Source organism: Hetaerina americana, unplaced genomic scaffold (assembly GCF_022747635.1).
Source record: "Hetaerina americana unplaced genomic scaffold, ioHetAmer1.1.p SCAF_2, whole genome shotgun sequence".
NCBI lineage: Eukaryota > Metazoa > Arthropoda > Insecta > Odonata > Calopterygidae > Hetaerina > Hetaerina americana.
The window spans coordinates 81,228,607-81,254,511 of NW_027286763.1; the positions used below are offsets into that span (position 1 = coordinate 81,228,607).

A 25,905-nucleotide genomic window follows, 5' to 3' on the forward strand; every position below is an offset into this window, starting at 1 on the left:
AGATCCCATGTAAATTTCCTCCGTGATGTTTCTTTCCGTGGTGAGCAGCCGCGGTCGGATGAGGCATATTTTATGCAGCACCTCAAACGTGAAGTGGGGAGAACTGTGGCAACTGTGTTAGTAGGTGGGTATCCGTAGAGGAGATATGACGGAGGGGGGGGCGGAGATTTGGAAGCGGTTCAATTCAAAATGTCACTTTATGTGACTGAAAAACAAATGAAAACACAGCGTCGTGAAATTTCTATGGGGCTCATTCCCGTTTCCTCCTTCCTGCTAGCAACCCTGGGAAATACTTGTTATCAACAATGTTTTAGTGAATGAAAGTATTTATTCTTTAGCTTGGTGGACGCGCAGTTGTGCGAGTTTCCTAAAAGTTGGACGTATCGCCTGAAAATATGGATTAATTAATTTGAAAATTTGTAATTATACTTTTTTATTGTCGCCGAGTTCAATACCGGACTCGAATATTTTGCGAATCGATATTTTCCCATTTTTTCTGTACATTTCCTCTTTACTATGCCACTTTATTAATGTAGTAAAACAAAACTCGCGCTCTTTACGCAATTTTAAAATATAAAGTTTTTATGTCCTAATATATTTCGGGAAAGTATAGACATATTTTTACATGATAAAGATATTTATATAAAATTATAATAATGTACACACTCATCCGGAAAAATTTCAGTAATATACACTCGTACTTAGGAATATACAATGGAACACAGACAAAATAATTTTTCGTATTTACCACGAAAAACAAAAAAAATAGAATTTTTTGTTCGTCGTCCGCGTGAACAATGCTAGATGATATGAATAGTTCCTATTCATAATCAGAATCATCGATTGGTGACATTGAAGAACGAGCTGTTACTACTATGTCGTCATCATCTTCATCAACGACTTCGGCAGAAAGGGGCTACCCTTTGTTTCGGCAGACGAAGAGTGCAATTGCTTTTTGTGTGACTTTCGTTGGCCAGGAATTGGTCTGTCCGAAATAATAACAATAAATTGGCTTTATTCGGGTGAAATAGAGACTTTGGCAGTCCCTTCTTCCACCTAACCCATGGCAGTGCCAGCAACACGCGGTGTTCCCAGGCGGTCGCCCGTCCAAGTACTATCCGGGCCTGACGTTGCTTACCTTCGGTGATCGGATGAGAACCGGTGTTCTCAACGTGGTATGGCCGTTAGCGACAACATAACCATAAACCTGCGAAAAATGTTCCTCAACGACGTCTCTGTATCTCCGCGGCGTGGTAGCTCTACCAGGTAGAGCGATCTACTGGTCCAGGGGGTTCTGGTGGAAGTCATGCATCTGGACATCTCGTGTTCAATGGACCAGCGCAAACGAGTTTTTAGATGACCCGCTGTAAAGAACAATTAATGATTTGGTAATGAAGCACCATCATCATCAGTATTTCAATCCTAGGATTGGTTTACTGCAGCCCTCCATTCTTCTCTATTTAATGTCAATTCCCTCAATCCCTGATAATTTCTCTGTTTTACGTCCTTCTTAAGTTGTCCTATGTATGTACATTTCTTTTGGTCGTCCTCATGGAATCTTCCCGTCTATTTTTCCTTCTATTGTATTTCTAATCAATCCATTGGCCTCAATGTGTGTCCAATCCATCTATTTCTTCTTAATGAAGTATAAGGGGCGCTAAAGTAGTAATTTACTTTGTAGTAGTTTGAATGATTCTGCCAAATATTCTTTGCTGTAATTAATCGCTATTGGTGCTAGTGAAAAAGGTTTGGGCCATGTGGTATCTTAATTTACCTTATTTTAAGTTCAAATTATTCCATAAATATTAAAATTAAATCCATATGTTATATGTAGTGTGTGGTCTCTTCGTCGTGTATCTTCTTGTCTTGAGCCGTACCCGCTCTAGGTTATCAGATAATTGTGTGGTGCTGCCCATTCCCTCGTAAACACTCATGTCGCTTATCACATATTTACCTGTATTTATGCCAGTGGATATTATATTGTAATGAAGTTTCTCTTTATTATTATTCATCAAATTAAGTGAATTGTTGCTTTTTTGTTGAACATCTAATACTAAATTTTAATTCCACATCCACGATTTTGAAAAAAGCGAAAAAAACTTTGGATACATTAACTAGAAAAAAACTGTTAATAATTTTCTAATTTACCGTGAATCTGTAAAATTCTGATATGCGTACAAATACGGAAATTCGTGTTTCACTTAAAAAATCTTTCCCCTCGGTCGCAATTTCTGTTTTTTTGTTTCCTTACAGCCGGAAAGAATACGAATGAATCCAGGGTAAAGCAATGAAAGTAAATGAAAACGAGTTTCGACGCTTGGAGAATCTTTTTGCCCCAATGCACGGCAGCGTTCAAAGGCGAAAGAGTTTTTCATGCATCGAGGAAATGAACTTTTGAAGCGACTCAGATTTATTTTTTATCCGAAAAATCAACCTGGGTGAGTAACGACAAAGGTGACGTGGGGTATTCAGCTTCTGACCGGAAGGATTCGTGTTCAGATCCCGACGGTAGTCCCGGACGTCCCCACCTCTACCGCGCCCACTAGTTTTTCAGGTCACCGCAACATTCTGGAGTCACAGGGAGGGCAGGTGGCTTACACTATGAATACCACGTTGTGTATAGCTTAGAGCGAGATGAGATCTTCCGTCACGTGTCAAATCAACCTTTAGGTCTATGGCGGATGAAAACATTTTCGCTCTCCAGTCGTTCGCATTCGGTGACCCCCGCTAATCTTTCTGGCCGCCCTCGTGGAAGAGGGGAACGCGTGAAAACTCCGCGGAATATGAGCGTTTTACCCCTTCTTTTCCTTGTGCCTCGAACATCGTCAAAGAAAGTCGCGAGAGAACCTTGAAGGAGCTTGATACGTGGTGATCAGTCGTCAATCTGCGAAGTATTTTACTTTAGTTCATCCGAATGAATTTCAAATTCGGATCTGTTTTTGAAGAAAATGTGCCTTCCTACGTATTTATTTGTCATTCGGAAACTTAGGGCCTAGTTATAATACGTATTTTTATATTGGTAGGGAAAATAGGATGTAGTTGAAGGCATAGTAGATTAGAGAGAAGGCCGTTGAGGGAAGTTCGAAGAAGGTAGGAAAAGTGGATGCAGGAAATACTGAGAGGTAGTGGGGTACTGACGAATGTGAGAGAGGAGAGGATGCTGGGAAACCGATGGTGATGGAGAAAAAGAGTATGCATTTTGGGATAGAATTAAGAGAGGTAGAAAGTATGCAGAAGTAAAAATTAGTCATTGTGATATGTATTTTGGGTTTTTTGTCTTATTAGTTAGACCTTAGGGTTAGAGTCTTGTGTAATCCCAGAATCCATCAAAAACCTACCCTAAGCCTGCAGACTACTGGTGGTGATATTATTATTTGGTAGTCTACCGTTTAAAGTAGGTTTTTCGTGGACACCGACTGAAATTTGGTGAAATTAACGTCGCATATATTTCCGCTTAAACTTTTTATGTTACAACTCAGTTTTAGCCTAACGTATTTATCTACTTATATTAAAGACGGGTTACAAAGTTAATTTTACCTTGTAAATGTTATAAATTCCTAACAAGTGACGGCCAAGTCTGCCGGTCCAATTTTGACATAATACTACCTTGAACAAAAAGTTCCCGGAATAACCACCGTGTGGCGCTCCCATCGTTCCGATTTGAGTTCTGTTTTTTTTTTGTTAAATTGGTACATCTGTTGTTGATATTCCCTTTAAATCTTAGTGTCATAACTTGACATTTGCAAAAGTTACGTAGCCAAGAGTACATCTATCTCTGTGTGTGTTGGCGATTTTTTACAATTGCAGAAATGGATTTAAATTTGCAACAACGAACTTGTATTAAATTTTGCGTAAAAAACGGATTTAGTGGCGCACGGACGTTGGGACTTGGGGATCGAGATGGTGCGGGGGCTAGCGTACTGGCTTCCCACCCAGAGGGCCCGGGTTCAAATCCCGGCGGTGTTGAATATTTTTCAGAGGTATCTCGATCCCTGCTTGAGGTGCTTTGTGGAGGGCACTTTGAGTGAGTACGCCGTCCGTCGGATGGGACGTTAAGCCGCGGACCCCTTGGCGCCTTTCGTAAAGAGTAGGCTAATGCCGACGCCGGGTTTCTCTCCACCCTTCATCCTTTCCTATCCATCCCCTATGGCGCAAATGACCTCAGCTGTCGGTCGCCTCCCCTCAAAACTACTACTACGGACGTTGGAAATGTTGGAAAAGTGTTTCGGCAACGATTCTCTAAAAAAAACGGTCGTTTACCAGTGGCACGAGCGGTTCAGAAGTGGTCGTGAGTCAATCGAAGATGATGAACGCAGTGGCAGACCATCGACATCGAAAGTCGGTGAAAAAATTGATTAAGTAAAAGAAATGTTGGTCAATAACCGCAAATTAACCATCAGAGAAATAGCGGAGGACTTGAACATTGCCTATGGATCCGCCCAAGACATTGTGGTTAATGATTTGGGTTTCCGTCGTGTAGCAGCAAAGTTGGTGCCAAAAGACCTCAATTTCATGCAAAAAAGAGACCGTGTTGACGTCGCAAAAGACATGATTTGCGAGGCTGAATCCGATCCCACATTCATCAAAAGGATCATTACTGGAGACGAGACGTGGGTTTATGAGTACGACACGCAATCCAGACATCAGGCAAGTGAATGGCGTTCACCAAATGAGCCGAGACCAAAAAAACCACGTCGTTTTCAGTCAAAAAAGAAGGCAATGCTGACGGTTTTCATGGATTACAACGGTGTAGTGCATCATGAATTTTTGCCAGAAGGCCAGACAGTAAACAAAGAGTATTATTTGGGCGTTATGAGACGTTTGCGTGAAGCAATTCGCCGAAAGAGACCAGAAATGTGGGCAGAAAACTCGTGGATTTTGCACCATGATAACGCACCGTCGCACAGTGCTATCATTATTCGTAATTTTTTGACGAAAAATGCAACAAATACCATCCAACAGCCACCGAATTCACCTGATTTGGCTCCCTGTGACTTCTTTCTGTTCAATCGAGTTAAAAAACCATTACGGGGAACGCGTTTTAGCAGCCGAGAGGAAGTAATGGAAAAATCGCAGGAAGCACTGATGGACATACCGAAAACCGACCGTAACTTTTGCAAATGTCAAGTTATGACACTAAGATTTAAAGGGAATATCAACAACAGATGTACCAATTTAACAAAAAAACAGAACTCAAATCGGAACGATGGGATCGCCACACGGTGGTTATTCCGGGAACTTTTTGATCAAGGTAGTAGTTAATGGTTGAAGGTACATTTTGGACCGCCCCGACTAAGTATTACGCACAGTAATGGAATTAAAACGCAACCCACCCAGAGTAAACAGCGTTTGTCCTCCACCATTTCCTTCAGATTCCCATGCGCCACCCCTCCCATTCCTATACATCCAACATTCCTATACATTCCAACATTCCTATACTTCTCAAACTTCGGCGCTTACCTAACATATTCCTCCCGTCACTGCCTTCTTTGTCAACAGCCAACAGTTTTTATCTTCTTTCTCGTTTTTTGCTTCTTCCAATATCCCCAAAAAAAATCTTCTCTTCACCCAGCGTGGCCTAGCATGTTTTCGTTTGCCTCTCTCTTCTCCTCTAGCCACCATCTTTCTTTCTCAACATCTTAGAAGCCTTCTATCTACGCTCGGCGTCTAATTTATCACTGACCTGATTCCCCAACCATGCAACCCAACTGGTCCATAGTCATTCATTTGGGCGTAATCGAGATTATTTGAAACAGTGCGCATGTTTAAGGGGGCCCGCTTATTCTTTCTTTGTGATGAAACTCGATAAATGTTGGATTCTCGGATGATGGTGTTATAATTTTTTCTCCTGCGTTTTTTTTCGAACGACCCCATTAAATATTAAAGGCATCACTCTCGTAGCACATGGGCGATAAAGTCTTTTTCGTGTGAAAGAAGCCATTCCCCATGATTCGATGCAGATTCGTTGTCATTTTGCTCTCGGCTTGCGCCTCTACCGTGAACAAGATGTTGCATTTGGTCCTTTCCTGTTTATGTTCGCGACGTTAGGCATATGATGAGCTTTCAGCGAGGTAGTTTCTTGAGCATTCATCATCACGGGTTATCAATTTGAGGATTGGTTTGTATCAGGTCTCTTAAAAGTATTCTCATTCCAGTCGATCGCTTCATTCCCTCGGAGTTGCTAGCACTGATATCACTACTTGTGAGATATCGTGCCTCAGGATATGTCCCTTTCATTTCTCTTGGTAAGTGTCCTCCGTAGGCTTCACTCTTCACCCACTCGTCGAAGTAATTCTTGTTTTCGTTACTCAATGCATTTTATTATCATCATCATTCCTCGGTAGTACCACATTTTCATTCCCTCTTTTTTTTTTGCCGCCCCTGTCATCCCAAGTTTCACTTCCTTGGAAAACAATGCTACTTATAAAAGATGCAATGGATCGCTTCCTTATGCGCAAGCTAGCCGATAGTTGTTTGTTTTTTTTCTGGTGAAATGCTTCCTTCGCCATTCTCATCCTGCTTTCTTGCGCATTATCATATATCGCAAACCGTGCGTCGCGTCTCCGTCGAGAAGTGCGGGAGTCGCGTGATTCGGATCCCAGTCGAGAGAATATTTCATTCAACGAGTAGGAAGGGGACGCGACGGTCTTATTTCGGAAACTAAGTATCAGCGACGCTCGTGTTTTGATTCCATGTTGATTTTATTTCCTTTTTCTCCCCTCACCTCTCTCATTCGACTGTCCTCTCCGCGGTCCTGTGTCATCCTTTGAGAGATGACTCAATTTGAATCCTCTAACTTTTTTGGTATTCCTCGTGGGCGTAAAAAAATATTCAAGTCACATGCCGGAAGCCTTTCGAATTAAACCCACCTCTGCCCTATTGGTGGTCCCTGCTTCATGATTTTTTTTTCATTAACGTGTCGTCAGCGACCACTCCTGGGGAATGTTTTCCGTGTTCGATGGAGGTAGAGTAAATAGTTGCTGGTAAGTAGTCACGGTCAGTTGTAAATAGTACATGTCGTCGACCGATAGTGCTAGAGTTTCAGCGTTAAGATTTAGGGCGAGGGAATTTTATCATGCACAAGCCTTTGCTTCTTGATTTTTTTCTCGACTGTGCATACTCATAGGTATTAAACTTGCATGTGAGCCTTGTCTCGTGCATTTTGTGTGCCACGTCACAATTAGACCAAGATAACAAGAAAATATGCACATAAATTGATTGACTTAAATTTCGCTGTTCTATTGTCTTGGCCTGTGATGATTGCATAGATCAGAGTATGTGTAGGTGATAGGAGTAAATGAACTAACTTTGCTGTTTCCGCGTTGATTTTTATTGTTCACGACCATGATTTCGGAGCATGGCTCATCTTCGGGATGCTAGGTTTCATGAAGCCATTCTACGAAACCATGATCTTGAAAGATGAAAATTAATGTGGAAACTGCAAAGTTTGTTAAATTACTCATACCATGAAGGATTTCCACAAAATTTTGCCAGAGATAGTGTCGCAGAGTACTTATATGCTATCTATATATACACAATACCCAGAAAGCCGCCGTAAGGGCGTGTGGTGGGTGGTTCTAGGTCAACAACCGTAACATAGAATGCAACCACATGCTAAATCAATGAAAACATGCTAATTCACACCCACGCGGACGTATACAGGGTTCGTCCGGAAAATAAGTGTACTGAGCTCAGGAAAAAAAATTTATTACACTTTTACATATCTTGAGCTAATATTCCTCAAAATAGGACCCTTGTGAGTCGATACACTTGTTCCAGCGGCGTTCCCATTCCTGGAACGCTCCCGCGAAGGCATCATCGGTAGTAGTAGTAGTAGTTTTGAGGGGAGGCGACCGACAGCTAAGGTCATTTGCGCCATAGGGGATGGATAGGAAAGGATGAAGGGTGGAGAGAAACCCGGCGTCGGCATTAGCCTACTCTTTACGAAAGGCGCCAAGGGGTCCGCAGTTTAACGTCCCATCCGACGGACGGCGTACTCACTCAAAGTGCCCTCCACAAAGCACCTCAAGTAGGGATCGAGATACCTCTGAAAAATATTCAACACCGCCGGGATTTGAACCCGCGCCCTCATGGTGGGAAGCCAGTACGTTAGCCCCCGCACCATCTCGATCCCCGGCATCATCGGGAACCTCTCGAAGACTCGTCGTCGACCTCTTCTCTGCCCTCCACGAACATCTTGTGCAACCGAAAGATCATGTTTCTGGACATGGCTGACTCCCCGTAAGCCTGGTTAATCATACCGACAGTTTCGGTAGACGATTTCCCAAGCTTTACCGCAAATTTGATGGAATAACGCTGCTCCAAAAACTTCGGCATCGCGTTCCGTGACGTGGGTCGAGCGTGTAGGTTCGCGTTAACAGAGCTCCTCACTACACCACAGCTCAGAGCCGACTGCCTTTTTCAGCGTCGCTTGCCAACATACCCCCCTCCAATCGCAGCCCGTCAGAGCGGTGCTGGGCGCGCCTGGAGCGGCGCGCCCAGCCCAGGAGTCAGTACACTTATTTTCCGGACGAACCCTGTATGTTTTTGCAAAACTTATATTATAACCTAAACACATGTAAATATATGTACAAGCATATGCACCTATGAGTGAAGTAGGTGTTTACGCAGGGTTTAACCTTGTTCCCGCTTGCAACAGCATTTACTTCGATTTTTTACTATTATGAGCCCTGATTGTCCAAGGAAAGAACGCATATTTATTTATATATAGCTGTACTTTGAGTCCCTCCCCCTTCTCTTTGGAGTCCAAACTGCCCAAATAATGTGGGACCGTAAGAATTCCCTTCATGTCATAATTTAGCTCGTGTGTTCCGAGCCTTGCTAAAAGACCAAGTCTCACTTTTTCTCTTCGCATCTCATGTGGCTCTCAACCTAATTCCTCTGAAAGGCCCCCGTCACGCTCCCTCGTCTTCTTATTGTAACAATTTTTGATGGATCTAGCGGATTTTGTGTGTACTTTCTTCTTTTATCTTTTTCTTTTATCAACGATTTCTTCCAAGGATCCCGAATACTCTTACGTACTTTCGGCGTATTCCGAATAGGGCCCATCTAAAACCAGATAGCACCTCTCTTTAACTTTCTCTTTACATTTCCCCAACACTCGTTCAATTCAAGCCAAGTTTCTTTAAGGTGGATCCGCACATTCTCATATTAGTGCACTCCATCTTGGGGTTACTCGGGGTTTAGGGACTGCGTTTAAAGGTTTGTTTTATATTTTTTAAGCCTATAAAAACGCTAATGTTATATTTTATCTTGGGTTTATACAAAAAGCAGGCGTGTGTACAGGTGTGTGTAACGTAGTATTCCAAAATTGTGGTTTCTCGTAGTTTTATCATTGACAAGATTTTTAAGCGTCGAAACTCGCTTCCTGTTACCTGCTTAAGATGCACTCTATGTACGATATTTAAGTGACAATCGTAGTGTACTTACATATAACCCCTTGGTGTAGTAAGTTGGAAAAAAACGTGTTTTAGTGACATCAATTCAGAACCTTCGCTATGAAATGAAACTCAATTTACTTCAATCAACTTCTTCTTTCCAAATGTATGTGCGTCAATCATTGTTGATTTATTCGCAATTCCCCGTTAAATACGCTGCTTCGCCAAATTCTCCCCTAACACTGACAGTGTTAACGATTGCCCGAGTACTAGTCGATGAATACTCGAGTAGACTCTTTCTTTCCGAACAAATTCATTAAAGTATCTGCCATAAATATTCAGTAAGAATAATTTCGTTTAAAGGAAAAGGGTTGTGTTTGCTGTATTGAAAAAATCGAAGAAAAACATTCACAGTTTAACCTCGTAAAAAAATCTTTTAGGAATGTATTACTCGTTTAAGTTCAGTAGTTGATGTTTCTCAACGAATCATTATATCCGTTGAAATTTATACATATATATATGTGTGTGTATGTGTATGTATGTGTGTGTGTGTATGTATGTATGTATGTGTGTGTGTGTATATATATATATATATATATATATATATATATATATATATATATATATATATATATAATAATCTTTAAGTCACGGTGATTCAATGGCTCTGTAGATGATTAGACATTCAAAAGGTTTTCGAAAATAAACACGTTTCTTTTCAGCTGCGAGGTACCTTGAAATGTCGTACTCGGTGGGGTATTACACCCCACCAGATCCAGTTCTTCTGACCTCCATAATTTTTTCAGTCAAGTCTGCTGCTCAACAGAATCGCAGACGTTGCTTTTGTTGTTGCCGGAGCCACCACTGGAATTGGTGACTTCCATATACAGGTGCTCTTTCCTCCGACAATAAATTCAATGGAAATATTTTTTTCAACTCCAAGGAATTCAGTTTTCGTTTGGCAAAAGCGCACGTGTTAAAAAAACCCTTGGTTTTTTCGTCGGGGAAAAACAGACTTTCAGAGGTCTGGTATCGGTGCGAGTGAAGATCGTTCGTAATGACGGTTTAGCAGTCATAAATTTATTTTTGTTGGGTAACCAAACTAGTGGTAAACCCTGAGTACTTAGAGAGCTGTTTTTTTAACATAATTTTCCTTGACCCCTCTCTCAAGAGTGACATAATTATTTGACTACATTACTGGTTTATTCAGCTTATCCAGAAAACGCCTTTTTAAGTACATAAAAACTAACCATGTATTCGCTTAACTGCTTCCTGCTTAAGCTCCCGCAAAAAGAATCGCAGGTGACATCGATATAGAATTATACGAGGAATACTACCTTGATCAAAAATTTCCCGGAATTTATTCAGAAAATTAAAAATACAAGTTTATTCATCTAAATCTATATTGTCCCCTTCAAAGTAATCCCCATCGACTGCAACACACTTATGCCAGCGCTTGATCCAATCCTCGAAACATTTTTTATATTCGGTTTTCGGTATGTCCATCAGTGCTTCCTGCGATTTTTCCATTACTTCCTCTCGGCTGCTAAAACGCGTTCCCCGTAATGGTTTTTTAACTCGATTGAACAGAAAGAAGTCACAGGGAGCCAAATCAGGTGAATTCGGTGGCTGTTGGATGGTATTTGTTGCATTTTTCGTCAAAAAATTACGAATAATGATAGCACTGTGCGACGGTGCGTTATCATGGTGCAAAATCCACGAGTTTTCTGCCCACATTTCTGGTCTCTTTCGGCGAATTGCTTCACGCAAACGTCTCATAACGCCCAAATAATACTCTTTGTTTACTGTCTGGCCTTCTGGCAAAAATTCATGATGCACTACACCGTTGTAATCCATGAAAACCGTCAGCATTGCCTTCTTTTTTGACTGAAAACGACGTGGTTTTTTTGGTCTCGGCTCATTTGGTGAACGCCATTCACTTGCCTGATGTCTGGATTGCGTGTCGTACTCATAAACCCACGTCTCGTCTCCAGTAATGATCCTTTTGATGAATGTGGGATCGGATTCAGCCTCGCAAATCATGTCTTTTGCGACGTCAACACGGTCTCTTTTTTGCATGAAATTGAGGTCTTTTGGCACCAACTTTGCTGCTACACGACGGAAACCCAAATCATTAACCACAATGTCTTGGGCGGATCCATAGGCAATGTTCAAGTCCTCCGCTATTTCTCTGATGGTTAATTTGCGGTTATTGACCAACATTTCTTTTACTTTATCAATTTTTTCACCGACTTTCGATGTCGATGGTCTGCCACTGCGTTCATCATCTTCGATTGACTCACGACCACTTCTGAACCGCTCGTGCCACTGGTAAACGACCGTTTTTTTTAGAGAATCGTTGCCGAAACACTTTTCCAACATTTCCAACGTCCGTGCGCCACTAAATCCGTTTTTTACGCAAAATTTAATACAAGTTCGTTGTTGCAAATTTAAATCCATTTCTGCAATTGTAAAAAATCGCCAACACACACAGAGATAGATGTACTCTTGGCTACGTAACTTTTGCAAATGTCAAGTTATGACACAAAGATTTAAAGGGAATATCAACAACAGATGTACCAATTTAACAAAAAAAACAGAACTCAAATCGGAACGATGGGAGCGCCACACGGTGGTTATTCCGGGAACTTTTTGATCAAGGTAGTATTGCAGTTTTTGTGATGGTATGAATGAAAAGAATCTACTCGGTGGTAAAACGATGGTCACCTTTACGGGGATAATGGCTGGGAATATCCGCGTTTCCGGTCATGTCAGAAATGCTACGAAGGATAATGGTATAAATTGGGTTTGTGTCTCTGTGAATGTCAATGCATGTTTGACTGGGAATCTGGAATATCTTGCATGTGATTTGTGCGCACACAGTATGGCGCGACTTCGAAGAAATGACAGTCGTGTCAGAGCCGTGAATTTTTCTACCCGGAATGATATTATTGATTTTTCTTCTGTTGCTCCTGAATAGCTTGATATTTCGACCCATGACCTACCCCTTTGTTATACTATAGTATATGGCCTGGATTGAAATAGTTATTTATAATTTGGATGTAGTTTGGTCATTAATAAATGATGCAGTCCAATTAAGCTGGCAGGACATAAATATCACCGTAAATAATAGTACTGCCTTCGTATTTGTGCCCGCAGGTTTGTTGACCTTTGACTTTTGGTGATTGGGCAAATTCATCGCTTCGAAAAAAAGATACCTTGTCGCGTGTCCAAGCATTAAATAACCAATCAATATGTTTATAAAGTGGTTTTGCTCTTATTTAATCAAAACTGATATACCTGTATTTCGACCCACGGTCAACATTCTCGGCGACCCTGTGACGTAACCTACTTCATTTTGATGTTGGCGCTAGGCAACAAGTTTGGAATGTAAATACATCCCCACTCCGTACCCCTTGTCCCCCCGTTCCCTGGTTACCACCCCCCCCCCCCCAATATATCCACTCCCCCATTTTTTTTACCCACCCGTTTCTGACGCTTTATTTCGGTGGTGACTCCATCCGGTCATGCCCGTCCCCCCCCCCACCTTCCCCTCCCGCCGGGAGGTCACAAGCACAAGGAATGTCGCGGCACAAGTATTAAAAACGTGCGACATTATAAATCCTCGCTCACCCCGCGCCGCCTCCGCTGCTCCTCCTCCCTCTCTCTCCCCCCGCCCCCCGACGCCTCTTTGTTTGGCGCGGGGGTACTGAACTTGCGCGTTGCGTGAACTTCCCGCAAGGCAGCGACGTGGCAACAGCGCACCCGCGGTGCGTGAGCCGGGCCGTACCGAACCGTCCCGGCGGGCGTCAGCGGGGGTATCCGCCCGGCTGGTTCCCGTATCTCCCACCCCTACCTCCCTTTCATCCCCTTCCCAACCCGGAGGGCGCACACACTATTTCACCACCACCCCTTCTTCTTCTTCTTCCTCCTTTCCTCTCTCTCTCTCTCTCTATCTCTCTCTCTCTCGCCCCTGCTCCTCCCCACCCCCCCGTACTCCACCTCTACTTTCCCATGGAGCTCGCAACCAAGGCGCATGCCTACATCACTCCACCTCAAGAAGAATGAAAAAGATCCTCCACTCTCTCCCCACTCCCTTTCTCCTGGTGAGGGGGGAAGGAAGGGGTGTGAGGCATTTCGACCCAAACCCCCCTCTACCCACACCCTCTGCGCACCCTGAACGAAAATGTGGTGCGTAGCGCCCATGCAGTCCTCCCCATCCCACCCCCTTCTGCTCTCCTCCCGGACAAATGCTTCCCTCCTCACCCGCCCTCGTCGATTCAGCGAGCTCCATTAATTAAAATGTTTGTTGTTTCCCATCGCTAATTCTCCTCCTCGGCCGAAGCGGCGGCAATCTCAAGCGCCGGCCGATGGTTTCGAAATTCGAGAATGACGACTCGTCTCGTTTTGCTCGTAACATTAATCTTTAATGGTTGTGTGTAGCCTAATGGGCGTGATATTGTGATTGCGCTCATTTTTCTCTCTTACTCGAGCTTCCCCCTCCCCGCCCTTCATTACCCCTCGGCGTACTCCGTCGTGAATCCCGACAAGTTTTGATAAGTCATGGGAGTTGATTCTTCCTTATTCGTCGCCCCTCCCACCCTCCCCATCCTCCTGCTCGACCGGCGAGACCTAGTAGTACCTCGTGTAGACGTTTGTTTACGAAGATTGAAACACGCGTTGGCGTGCGTGCTCCAAGTGCCCATACTGGAAAGATCGCCGAGGAAAGTGCCTTGGTGGCGATGAAATCGGGGACGGTGCTCGGTATCAACAAACGCCACGAATCCGGCACTTAAAGTCAAAGAAATATGGCTGTGCACCAACGCAGTCGCTCGATGAACTAAATCAATTGACGTTATAATATGAGAACCGAGGAGTTCGTGTTCCCTCGTGCAACCCAGACAAAGGTTCTTCTCTTTCCGGAGAGAGGGAACTTGTTTTTAAAAGAAGCAGGGCGGCTGAAATGATCATTACGACCACCGAAGGATGAGCAGTGAGAAAATATGTTGTTGTTATGGCCATCAAGGTCGGAGTGGGAATGAGGAGCCGGGATGTTGTATCTGTTGGGGTGTCAATCCGGATGTTTTCGAGGGTGGGTTTGAAGGAATATATTTGTTACGAAACCGAAAGAAGATCTTTGATATTACTGGCGTTAAGGGTTGTTTACCTGTTGGTTCACCCTGAAGCATTATCACTAATCACACTCCATATCACGAAGTGTGAATGTTGCTTATGATGAACTGTTTTAGACAGCCGAGAAATTGGGGGATATGGTCGTTTTTCAATAATCGAGGGAGAAGGGTGGTGGTTGTGGAAATGTTTTGAGATATTTTCTGTCAAGTATTACAAAATTTAAAAATCTCGGGAAAGATGAATTCACCTGAAATTTCTAACTCCGAATATTATGCCCATATATTAGACTCCGAGATGCGTGAACTGTTCCACCTGCTCTGGTTTTTGTCCTCCTATTTGAACTTAACCTTTCCGCAAAACCGCATAACCTTTTGTCAGATGATCTTAATGCTATACAACGTTGGTCCGACACTTGGCAATCAGAATTAAACTTCCGAACGCCTATTCCATTGCGAACTCCGGATTGGACTGTGTAGACTTAATTAAATACCTAGGTGTCACCCTCACTCACGATCTCTCCTGGGTGAAACACATACAGGGAATACGTGGAAAAGCTAGCAGAAAATTAGGATTTGTTAGAAGAGTACTGGGTAAATGTGATGAAAAGGTCAAAGAAAAATGTTATCCGTCGTTGGTTAGGCGTCATTTAGAACATGCCGCAAGTATATGGGATCTTCACGAAGTTGGATTAATTTTTCGATCGCGTGCAGCGTAAAGCATTTGTAAAACGTTGTTATGATAAACTTAGTAGCGTATCCAAAATATTAAAGCAGCTAGGCTGGGAATCACTCACGGAGCGAAGGTTAAATTACGGATCGAAGCTCTTGCATAAATTGGAAGGAGGTCTCTTTAGCAGTGATGTTGAAAATATATTATTACCCCCATCGTATTGCGGGAGGAGAGATGATGTTAATAAAATTAGAGAGATTAAGTATAGAACAGATAGATTCAAGATGTCGTTTTTTTCACGAACGATAGGGGATCGAAATAGCATTGTCCGATCGCAGTAGGGTCATTTTCGGGTAAAATTTTTCTGGTGTGTATTCACCCCCTGCCATACGCCCTTGCGGTGGCTTGCATTATATATCTGTGTGTGTGTTATAATATATATATATATATATGTATATATATATATATATTTATATATATATATATATGTATATATATATATATATATATATATATATATATATATATATATATATATATATATATATATAAAGAATCACCTATCTCATTGAATTTCCAATGTACTCAGCAATGCTTGCAATCCCTTGGCTGCCTGACAAACTAAAGCTTGGTATCAGCAAACCTATCTGATTTTATGAATAAATGTTAGGCAAACGAGAAAGGGGCAGGATTAGGACAGGTCTGTTGGACCAAATCAATGGAGGAAGGAAGTGTACGTAGATGAAGAGGGTCTTGGTTGCAGAGTAGGATGTTGGGTTGTGTTTTGTTAGCAGAGACATGATATTTATTCGGTAGTTGTGTCCATTCAAAACCTACCTTAACCTGTAGATTACCTATAATAAAATAATATTGAGCTAATCGATCAACCTAATGTCGATGAATTCTTTGTGTGGGCAAGATAATAGTCAGACAAAAATGGAATGTTTTAATACGGAAAGGAAAGATAAAAGTTTAATATACAATAGTTGAAGAAGGATTTTTTTTCAATTTGACAAGTTTATTCGTAATCAGACTGTTGTTCACTGACTTCTCACTTTTAAGACCCTGGCTAAAACCCCGACGGGGGTGGGGGTGTATGCATTTTCATTCGTGACCCAAATCCCCACCTGGGTTTCATGCGGGAAGCATTTCAAGTTCATCCATCTTTCGTCGAATGGGACGTTTAGTTGTTGATATCTTGGCGCATTTCCGTGAGGATAAGTTCATAAGCCGACGCCGGGTTTCCCTAGAAATTCCTACCGCTGCCAAATCCCATCATTGCGCAATTGACATCAGCATCCACACCTGGTCGCCCCTCCCAATGAAGTACTGCCACTATTAACTAATTAGAAGTTACTCAAAGGCTCCATTTCTTCTCAGTCCGTCGAACGTGTTTCCCTCGAGCGGAAGTACGTTTTACGACGCCCTCATGAGAAATTCATTAATATGTATCGACGTAGAACTGCATCCGCTTAGCTTACTCGGAAAGCAATTTCGAGGGATACACGTCGTGTACTCAGTGAGCGTTCATATATCTGGAAAAGTCCGTGTGGCCGGGGGGTGGGGGTCGGGAGGGAGAAGGGGGGCGTCGCTATTTTTCGATGCCGATGCGTCGAGGGAGAGGTACGTTCTCTGTTCTTCTTTTTTTCATCCCCTTCAGAGAACACGCCTCCCGTCTCCGCGCCCTCCCAAGCTTCAGCCTTCTCCCAGGTTCCCAAACCCTCCTTCCATCCTTTCCTCCCCCGCTCACAGTCTTTGGGAGACTTTAATCTTCCCTTCCCTCTCTGCTCAACCCTCCACCATTCCATTATGATACCCATATCCAGGTATAAATGGGATCCTCGTCTTCCTGCCGACCGGATGCGTCGTTCGTGTGGGAATCATTCGCGGTGGTGATTGACTCGTTGTCTACATCAGTCAGCTCATTTTCCTCGCGTGCACTCACGTGTCTCGCGAGCCGTCCAAAAGAGCTCTCACAACACGTGTCAACTCATATAAATGCTCTGGTGGTTTTGTAACCCTCAAAATCCTTCGGAATGTTTTCGAATTCTACGGGGGACTTATTTATCCTTGACTGCCGGCATTCCGCTAAGCCTCCTCGGTCGGGTACGGAGAAACTTATTCACTCTGAGTTAGAATATTTTTCTGCGTCCGACCCCTAGATTCAACTCATTCCCTGTCCTTGCATTGATCTTCTATAAATGGTACGTAAGCTTATAGTTCTTCTATTTCCCTCCTTCCAATACATATTTGGTCGTCCTCGTTTTCATTTTTAAGACTACTTTGGTGAAGTCGGGAACTATTTGGCCTTGATGAGAGACGCGAATTCACTTCGGTGGGCTGCCGGTAAACTGGTCAATTGAATGACGAGGGAAATGTTCTCGGTTTAGTGTGGAGCATAACACTGAATAAATAATGTTCTCCTCGTAACTATCATGATGCGAGTCTATGTATGAATTGCAAAATATTCCAGTTTGTTCAAAAAATACAAAATATTAATAACACCTTTGAGAATAACCATATGGAATAGCGTTACCAGCAGTGGGCTCGAAATAAACCCCTCTTTTACGGATGGCTGTAAAAAATAAACGGCACCCGTCACCCCGGCAAAGAATTTATATAATTCACTTGTTTTTAGATCAAACACGTATCGAGGAAAATTGTCTTCTCCAATCGGCTGTGCTGGAAAAAGGTACGGGCACCCCGTGCTCAATTCTTCACCAAATGTGCGTAAAAATTGAGTCGGAATTGAAGGTTGAGTTTTTATTCGCTCTCATTTGTGACTCTGGTGAACGACTCACGCGAACGCCTCGAAGGTCCCGAATCTCGAACCGATTCACGGCGAGCGGATCTGAGTGTCGTGAGGGGAGTCCGCGTCGTTCCTCTTCGTCGTATCTTTGGCGATCGCCGAAGTTTTGTAGGCGATGGCCCGCCGCCGCGTAATCTACGAAGGGGAAAGGGGGAGGGGAGGAAGTTTTCTATCTACACGCCTCTCTCACAAGGATAAGGAAGGGGAGGAGGTATTCGTTCCTTCCACCCATCCTCTCTCATCCCCCATCCTGCCTTCCGCTTCTCTCTTGCCCCCTCATCACACCCGTGACTCGAAGAAGGGGGCGGAAGTACGGGGCGAGGGGGTGTTGTAGTCGAAGTAAGGGATAGATAGGGAGGGGGAAAGAGGGAAGTAAAAAGTGAAGGGGGCTCGCCTCTACCTTCCTCCCCTCACTCTGGCTGTCCCAACAAAGAGGGGGGGGCGTGCAGAAGGAGGGGTTTGGCAGGGGCGGATGAGGAGAGGGGGGCTGCCCCTTTTGAGGGATCGTTCGAAGAGAGAGAGGGGGCGAGAAAGGATGAGAGAAAAAGGAGGGGGACCAGCACGGGAGGGGCGTCGGGAAGTAAGGAAGTACGTGCCCGGGGGGGGGCCGTAGTTGGTTCGAAAGGGACGGAGGAGGGAAAAGGTTTCGGTGGGGGCGCTTGGGGAGCAGAGGCGGGGGAGGGAGGGGAGTGGAGGCTGCCCCGCGCGCGCGTGTTCCCTCTTCGAACAGCCCTCCCTCTCCACTTCCCCCACTCGGAACTTCCCCTACCTCTCTCTCCTGCGACCTCCTCCCGCCGCGCCTCCCGACAGCGAGTAGTGAGGCAGAGGTCGGCCGGGGAGGTTGTGTTCGGCGCTAGTGTCTCCGTGTTGTGTGTAGTGGTGGAGTGTGTGTGTGTGTGGTTGTGGATCTCGGCACCGGGCGCAGGATTCATGTGAACTGGGAGACCCCGTGAGAAGCGCGCCGCCGTCCGGGAGGGGAGTCGTCGGTCGTTTACGACGTGTCCGCTCGGTGGGGTTTTACGTCCCCGTGTACTCGGGAGTTCCTTCTCGCCGACCGCACACTGCCGAAGGTACCCCAATCGTCGTCGGTACTTCGACAGCCCCCCTTTCTCCTCCCCGCTATCCACACACACAAATGTAGCGAGTGTTTTGCTTTTGTGTCTATGTGAGCAGAGGCGAGCGTAAAATGGCCGCCCGGCTCAATTCGTCTGCCGCCTTGGGTTCCTGATCCGTCTACACTCCGGGGACGGTCTCTCGCTTCCCTGCATGGCATAAAGGGGGCCGTTTACAGCGGTTAAACTGAAAAACTTTTGGGTGTTGTTCTTTTAGGGGTTGGTCTTTGGCCGTCTTCCGGAGAAGGGGGGTGGGTGTTTTCGCCCTGTCCTCTTTTTTTTGTCTTTTGATTATTCCATGCCGATCTTAAGTTTAGAAGCAATTGGCTAGAGAAGATTTGAATGGTTTTTGAAGAGAATCAATAACCGCTTTTCTTTTTCATCGATGGACCCGATCCCTAATTAATCCCCACTCCACCCCGGTTAATTAAACGATTCCGTCCAGTATCGACGGTGCATATTACCCTTCAGAAGAAGCACGTCTCCGCGTCCGGAGTACTTCCCCTCGTGCACATCCCTTTTTTGATACGACTTTCGGTTTTATTTATACTTTCCCGCGGACGTTGTTTTGGGATTACTATACACCTCAGAAACACCATCCTCGATTCTTCGCGTGTGAGTGTGCATGTGATTGTGTGTGAAAGTGTGTGAATCGTGCCTGCGACGATCGGTACCCTGTTTGAAACGGCGACGACGACAACAACAACAAAACGCGAGGGGGGGGTTGTCGGTCATCTCTCTCTCTCGCTCGTTCCCCGCTTTGGGTCCAGCCTGCCCGGCCGCATCTCATCTTCCGACTTGCTCTTTAAATTCCGTGACGTCACCCCGAGCGAACGCGAAACTGGTAAGTTACTACGGCGAGTCCGTTCCCTCCACCTCATCGCCATCTGTGCTTCTCTTCCTCCTCCTCCTTCCGTCACCCCTCTCCCCCTTTGCCCCCTCACTCGCTCTATTCGCTCCCCTCACCAGCTCCACCACTCCTCCGTACTCTTCGACGCCCTTTCCACATCCCTTAATCCTCCCCCCTCCACTTCGCCACTGCACTCGCTCTTCCCCCCCTCCACACTTGTCCCCGCCGTCCCGTGTATAAACCTCCCTCCCTTGCCCACCATTCAATTTCGCCTCTATTCTCCATTTCGGAGTTTTATCTGCAAATGCACGTGCTTGTATGGTGCTCAGCTGTTTTATAAGGGGGCCGGTCGCGGCGGCGGTGCTTATGTTTTTCTGATTGGCGGTCACATCACTTTCTGTCATTTTGTTCAAGGATACTGCATTCTTCTCTTCGTCGTCGGCTTGTTTTATTCTTTTGAAATAGTATGATATGCTCTAAAATTTTGGTGCTTCGGATTTTTTCGCCATGTAACGGTGTGCTCCCAGTGTCGAAACTTTCATTGATTATTAGAATGTTTGGCGTGTCCATGGTTGTATTTTCTCCTTCAAGCAACCTGCGTGCATTGCATTTACCTCTATTCCCAATGTAACTTAGGACAGAGCACTTTCATCAAGATGATTTCATGTTTCATAGCCAATATTTGTTAAATCTCGGTTGTTAAATAGTGTTATTTTTAAAACTGAAATTATGCAGTTCGTTCTGATTACTGTATGTTTGGGTCATTTATCTTTTTCCATAAAAACCGTAATTTTTTCGCTTTATTGATACATACTCTAGTTCGTTTTCCCTTTGCCCGCGGATGGCACATAGAAACAGAGCATTCTTGATGGTCTTAAGATGTAAATTTGTCTTATGGAGACTTTTCTGAAATGAGGCCTGGCATTGCGAAGATATTTTGTTGGTACTTGGCTCTGGTCATGTTCTCTGCGCGCCAGTGAAATACTGCCGAGAGGGACGTGCCATTAGACGAGATGACAAGAATGTTTCACTAATTTCAACTGCAGGTAATCCACACCACATTTCACGCTACTTCCTCGATGCGTGGTTTTTTCCTTAGCCACCCGTTATGGGGAGAGAGTCTTTTGTGTCGGTGCCGTTGACAATGCACGCTCGTCTGAAAGTGCATTCCTTTGAGGGGGATACCATTTTGCAGTTGAATGGAAGAGGGTCATTCCCCCCTCCCCCCCGTTCCCCACTCCGGCGACTCTGTTCGAATCCCCGCGGGGGCTGTTTTCAAAATCCACGTTCCGCCCTTTGCCCCATCCCTGTTCTCCACCCCCCTCGCAGTATTCGCGCTCGTTAATAAGCCCCATTCAGGGATCTCCCATGAAGGCTTTAAACTCGCTACATTGTTGACATTGTCGTCTCTCAATTGGTTTGCCACGTCTCGTAAATTACTCCGTCATCGGGATTTTAATTGGTTGGGAGGTAATTATAGTGTGGTGATTCAAGAGGCGCAAATCAAGGTTCATACGTAGACGCACGTTTTGATGGCCTTGATACTTTTTTTCGTTTGTCCCGCGACGCCAAAGGAAGGGATGCAAGTTTCAGATGTATGATCCTGTACATATACCCTTCGAGGATTTTTCATGGTGGCATGTATTCCCTTCAAGCGAAAGGGTCTCAGGAACCCGCCTAGATGCTAAACGTGCCTAAGATTACGACATTAGTTACCACGTGAAGTGCCGGAAATGTTAACTCTCACACCGTCGAGTGGAGAGAGTAAAAGAATGATTTGGAGGACTTTCTATCGAATTTCGCTCCGTCACAGATGATTTTTACAATTTGAAATGAAATACAAATGGTCAGTCTGGCAAAGGTGCACCTCATTTAATATTGTTGTTCACTGGTTTGATTTATTTTGGAGATGATTTTTTTATAAGGTAATTTTGAAAGGGTTTTCTATAGTGTCTATGTACTAGCAAGATGGTAATTCACAAATATTTCTTGTTTTTAGTGAGTTAGGTTTATGTTAACGTATGGGGCTTTTATAAATCCGTTCTCTAGTTTAACTTTGGCGTATCAAAATCTGCTTAATGCTTAAGGCAAAACGTTCCTGGGCAATGTTTACTACTACTACTTTGGTTTACTGCCCTTGAATAATTAATGGCATTGGCCCCAGTGAAGATAGAAAATATTTTTTTGGGAAAACATATTTTGATATAGTAAGTAGTCTATTCATTCAATGTATGATTGATTCTTTGAAAAACTTGCTATCCTCTAGTGCAGTCGTTTGCAGACTCGTATTCCTTTTATTTGCCGCATTTTGCAATCCTCAGGTTTATGTAGATGTGTCTTGTTTGGAGTCTTCAAATCGGCCTTGGTCTATTTACTTTCAATTTTTCATCGTCCGCGTCATAGCCTTTCCCTTTGATAGTGAAATTATCTATGCCACTTGCGCTCTTTAAGGTGATGTAACAACATCCTTGAGTTTTTATATGGCTCTCGCAATCTACGATTAGGTAAGGTGTTCGTACTGTGTTGTGATAGTACAAATTCATTCCGCTATGATTTTTTTCAGCAGATATGACTGTGTGGCCTTCTCTTCTATTGATTTAATTTTTAGATTAGTTTCGTAAAAATAATTGGTCACAGTATTGATTCTTTCACCAGGAACGGTCATCGGGTTTTCAAGGTGGCAAATAGAAAATTAGGACTTCACATTGTCCCGAGGGAATCGTTTTGGTTGAGCTTTGAAGCTAGCATACAGAGATAAATCAATTTTTAAGTCATCCCATTTCGCTAATACATTACGGGCTAATAGAGTAAAAACCTTCTTTGTGCAAAGGTTTGATATTATGTAGTCAATGAAATGTAGACGAGGTTTTCCCAAATAATATTTGTTATTGTTGTTGATAAATTTATTGCTCGCTTATTCATTGGCTATTTTGTAACCACTCTTTTAATTATTGCGCCTGCGTATGTATTATCAAGTCCTTATTTTTGCCTGTTCGGTTATTGTAGTCTTTATTTAAACAAATGGCCAGCTGCGATTAATTCTTCTGCTAATATTGATCAGTCCTTGAGGCCCGATTTCTCGTTGAATCCAATTGTATGTTAATGTGAACGTTAACATAGGTGGAGATTGCCGACAATTCCCATTTTATGAACGAATAATATAGACAATTAGTGAATATTGACATTGTTACACCAGTAGTGTTGTCTATCTGTTATTGAGTATTTCAACGGCCAGTGTTGAACTAAACTAGCATCACAAAACTAAATTTGTGCCATTACTGTAGGTTCAAGTCAACCTTCGGTTTTATGTAGAGACAGTATAAAGCCGTGCCTTAGTCGACGGTGAGATACTGCGCTTAGGAGTGCGACAGTGTTCAGGTGAGTGCCTTCCGATATTCAAAAAGATTAAACAAGCTCTTTGGACACATTTGAGAAAATGGCAACAAGGAAATGCATGTGCAATTAGTAATTTTTTGATAAAAAATCAAAATACTGTGTACATCGGCTTAGGTAGCACTTTCAGGAAGAAATAAATCTCTCTCTCTTGTGAGCGTTCTCATAAATTGCGTGAATAAGGAAAGTCAAATGCGGCGATCATACCTTTTTATCTCGTGGTGTGGTGGGTTTTTTGTGTAGATTTAATTACTATGCACTAAAACCAGTCCCGTGGTTTTATCATTGGGTCTGCTTCAAATTTAAAAGGAACGATATGTCGATGAAGGTACAAAGCGCTGTCGGATCTCAAATAGCGGGTTGCCATTGCGGAGGCGTTAGTGGATTGCATGACGTCACCGCGCCTCGTGACGGAGTCCTTTATAACAGCTGATGGGTGCAGCCGTGCCAAGAACCGTTCACTTTCCTCCTCGCGGGGCACATCGTAACTCTTTCGACGTTTTCCGATGCTATTCCCTTTCCATTATTTAATTTTTTTCATTTTCACAGTCCTTGAAGATTCATTAACGCATATACGGTGTGTTTGTGTGTGTGTGTGTGCATCCTCGATTGTGACTCCCCGCCTAAAGAGTCACTCTTCTGACTCGTTCTCGTTAGAAAATATATCTCAAAGGTGATCCGCTCTCTCTTTGTTCACTCATCATTACCTCGCAAGTCTCGGACGTGTCAGATGACGGTGACTCCAAATTCGAAATTTTTTGCTTGGTCCAAGTGGTTCCCTAGAGTCGTTCGATTTCGGAGAAATGTCGTGGATGACGAAAAACCGAGCGCCACGGCGACTAAGAGACACTTAGTGTGAAGTGATACTGACAGTTTCCCGTCGAGAGATGCGGAGTCATCTGTTCGCGGCTTTTTTTTCGTGGAATTTCGAATCCGCGTCTGCAGTTCCCGCTCGTGGAAAATTCCTGCTTGAGGTTGTAGACCCGCAGACCCGGTTTGGAATCGCTTCCTGCTATTATATTTTCTTCATTGACCCTTCTGCGAATTCTCCTACGCTTAGCGGGAAGATCCACGCGTCGGAAGATGGTTTTTCCGTCAGATTTTATTAGGCGGTGCATATTTTTCGACAGGAAACAAAAAAATGATTGCTGGATTGCTTCTGGTCTAATAGTAATGGTTTTGAAGAGTTATTAGTTTTTTATCTGGGAGCGTGGAAAATATATTTTCATGGAATTCCTCCATTATTTCTTTTGTTATTTTATTCATTTTCATAGTACCCTGCAAAGCTAGGGTGTAGACCCCCAGACTGCTTTTCACCCAAAATATTTTTCACTCCTAGTTAAGGTAAGACTTTGACCTGGTACCAGATAATAAACTACTATTATCCTGTACAGCGTAGAGGAGCTAGATTGGATTGATTGAGCTTGTGTGGCTGATTTGAATCTGTGTGATTTTGGGCATTGGCATTCGTCGGCAGAGCAACTACGAGATGGAGATCGTCAATTGCAATTCAGTCGTCGACGGTGACTTTTGATTCTCTTCGTTGCAATGCTCCCTAGTTGCCTTCTTTCGGGTCGGTTATTCTTTGCGAGCAAAATTTTTCGCGCCAAATTTCTTAACTCCGTTACTGCCGAAGCCAGATGTTATCCGATGATAGCCAGTGCGCGGGGCACGTACCAAATCAGTTCGCGTATCACTTAGTGAAGTTTTAAGGCAATCTAGGGGAGTCTAACCGGTATCTCGTCACGACCACAATAATATTTTCGTCACAGTTTCGCCTTTGTTTGAGCCCATGTTCCTCCTTCGTGAGTAAAACAATCGATTTGCCCATATGCCACGCACCGCCGCGCCATGTCGGTTCCATCACCCAAACGGTGGCCATGCAAGATAAACAACGGCCCGCCGCAACCTGGATTAGTGATGGTGACTCTCGATTATCAGATACAAGAGCGCGTGCACTCTTCCATCACGTAACAAGGTTCGCAGTCCACGTTGAGGGAATTATTGAATGTTTAATTGAAATTGAAGGCTATATCTTTTTATGTGATATTTTGGTACTCCCTGGTTATTTTGAACTCGTGATAGTTTTTGTTCTTCTGTTATTCCCCCCCGTCTCAAGGATATCAAGGTTTGTAATTTAGTAAGAAGTAGTAGTTGTTCCGGTCAGCTGTTGTTGGTTGAGTCTTGCGAAATTCGTGTTCACATCGTCCGGGTGTGAGCATCCGTAGTGGGCCGTGATGACATGCTTGATGGATTTCATTCGGTTGGTCTGGAACCAGTTTCCACCTCTCGTCCTTTTTCATTCCTGGGTTTACATTTCGAAAACATATTTTCTCGAGTAAAGCATCGAAATCAAAACAAACATTATGGCGATTTCGGCGGATGAAGCAAATACTCGTTATGTTTACAACGATCGCTGACACACTTTCGAAAAATTTCTCTTTCATAGTAGTAGCTGTGTTACTGCGTCCGTTGTCGAATTACAAATATAAATGGGTGTACAACGCGTACGATTGTGCAACGAATGATTGACTTCTTTTG

General features: G+C 43.8%; 1 protein-coding gene and 1 pseudogene across 2 annotated transcripts in view; one reads left to right on the forward strand and one right to left on the reverse strand.

The window, feature by feature from the left end:
* Utx (Utx histone demethylase) overlaps positions 1-25,905 on the forward strand; it is a 192,449-nt gene that overhangs the window by 53,582 nt on the left and 112,962 nt on the right. The window contains exon 1 of one of the 2 annotated variants that reach the window (XM_071585450.1): positions 19,485-19,965. The exons of the other annotated variant lie outside the window; for it this stretch is intronic. The gene's annotated coding sequence lies outside the window, so the exon portion shown is untranslated. Of the gene's footprint in view, positions 1-19,484; positions 19,966-25,905 lie in introns of those variants that run through there. 2 annotated transcript variants of the gene reach the window in all.
* On the reverse strand, positions 1,071-1,189 carry LOC139688467 (5S ribosomal RNA; annotated as a pseudogene).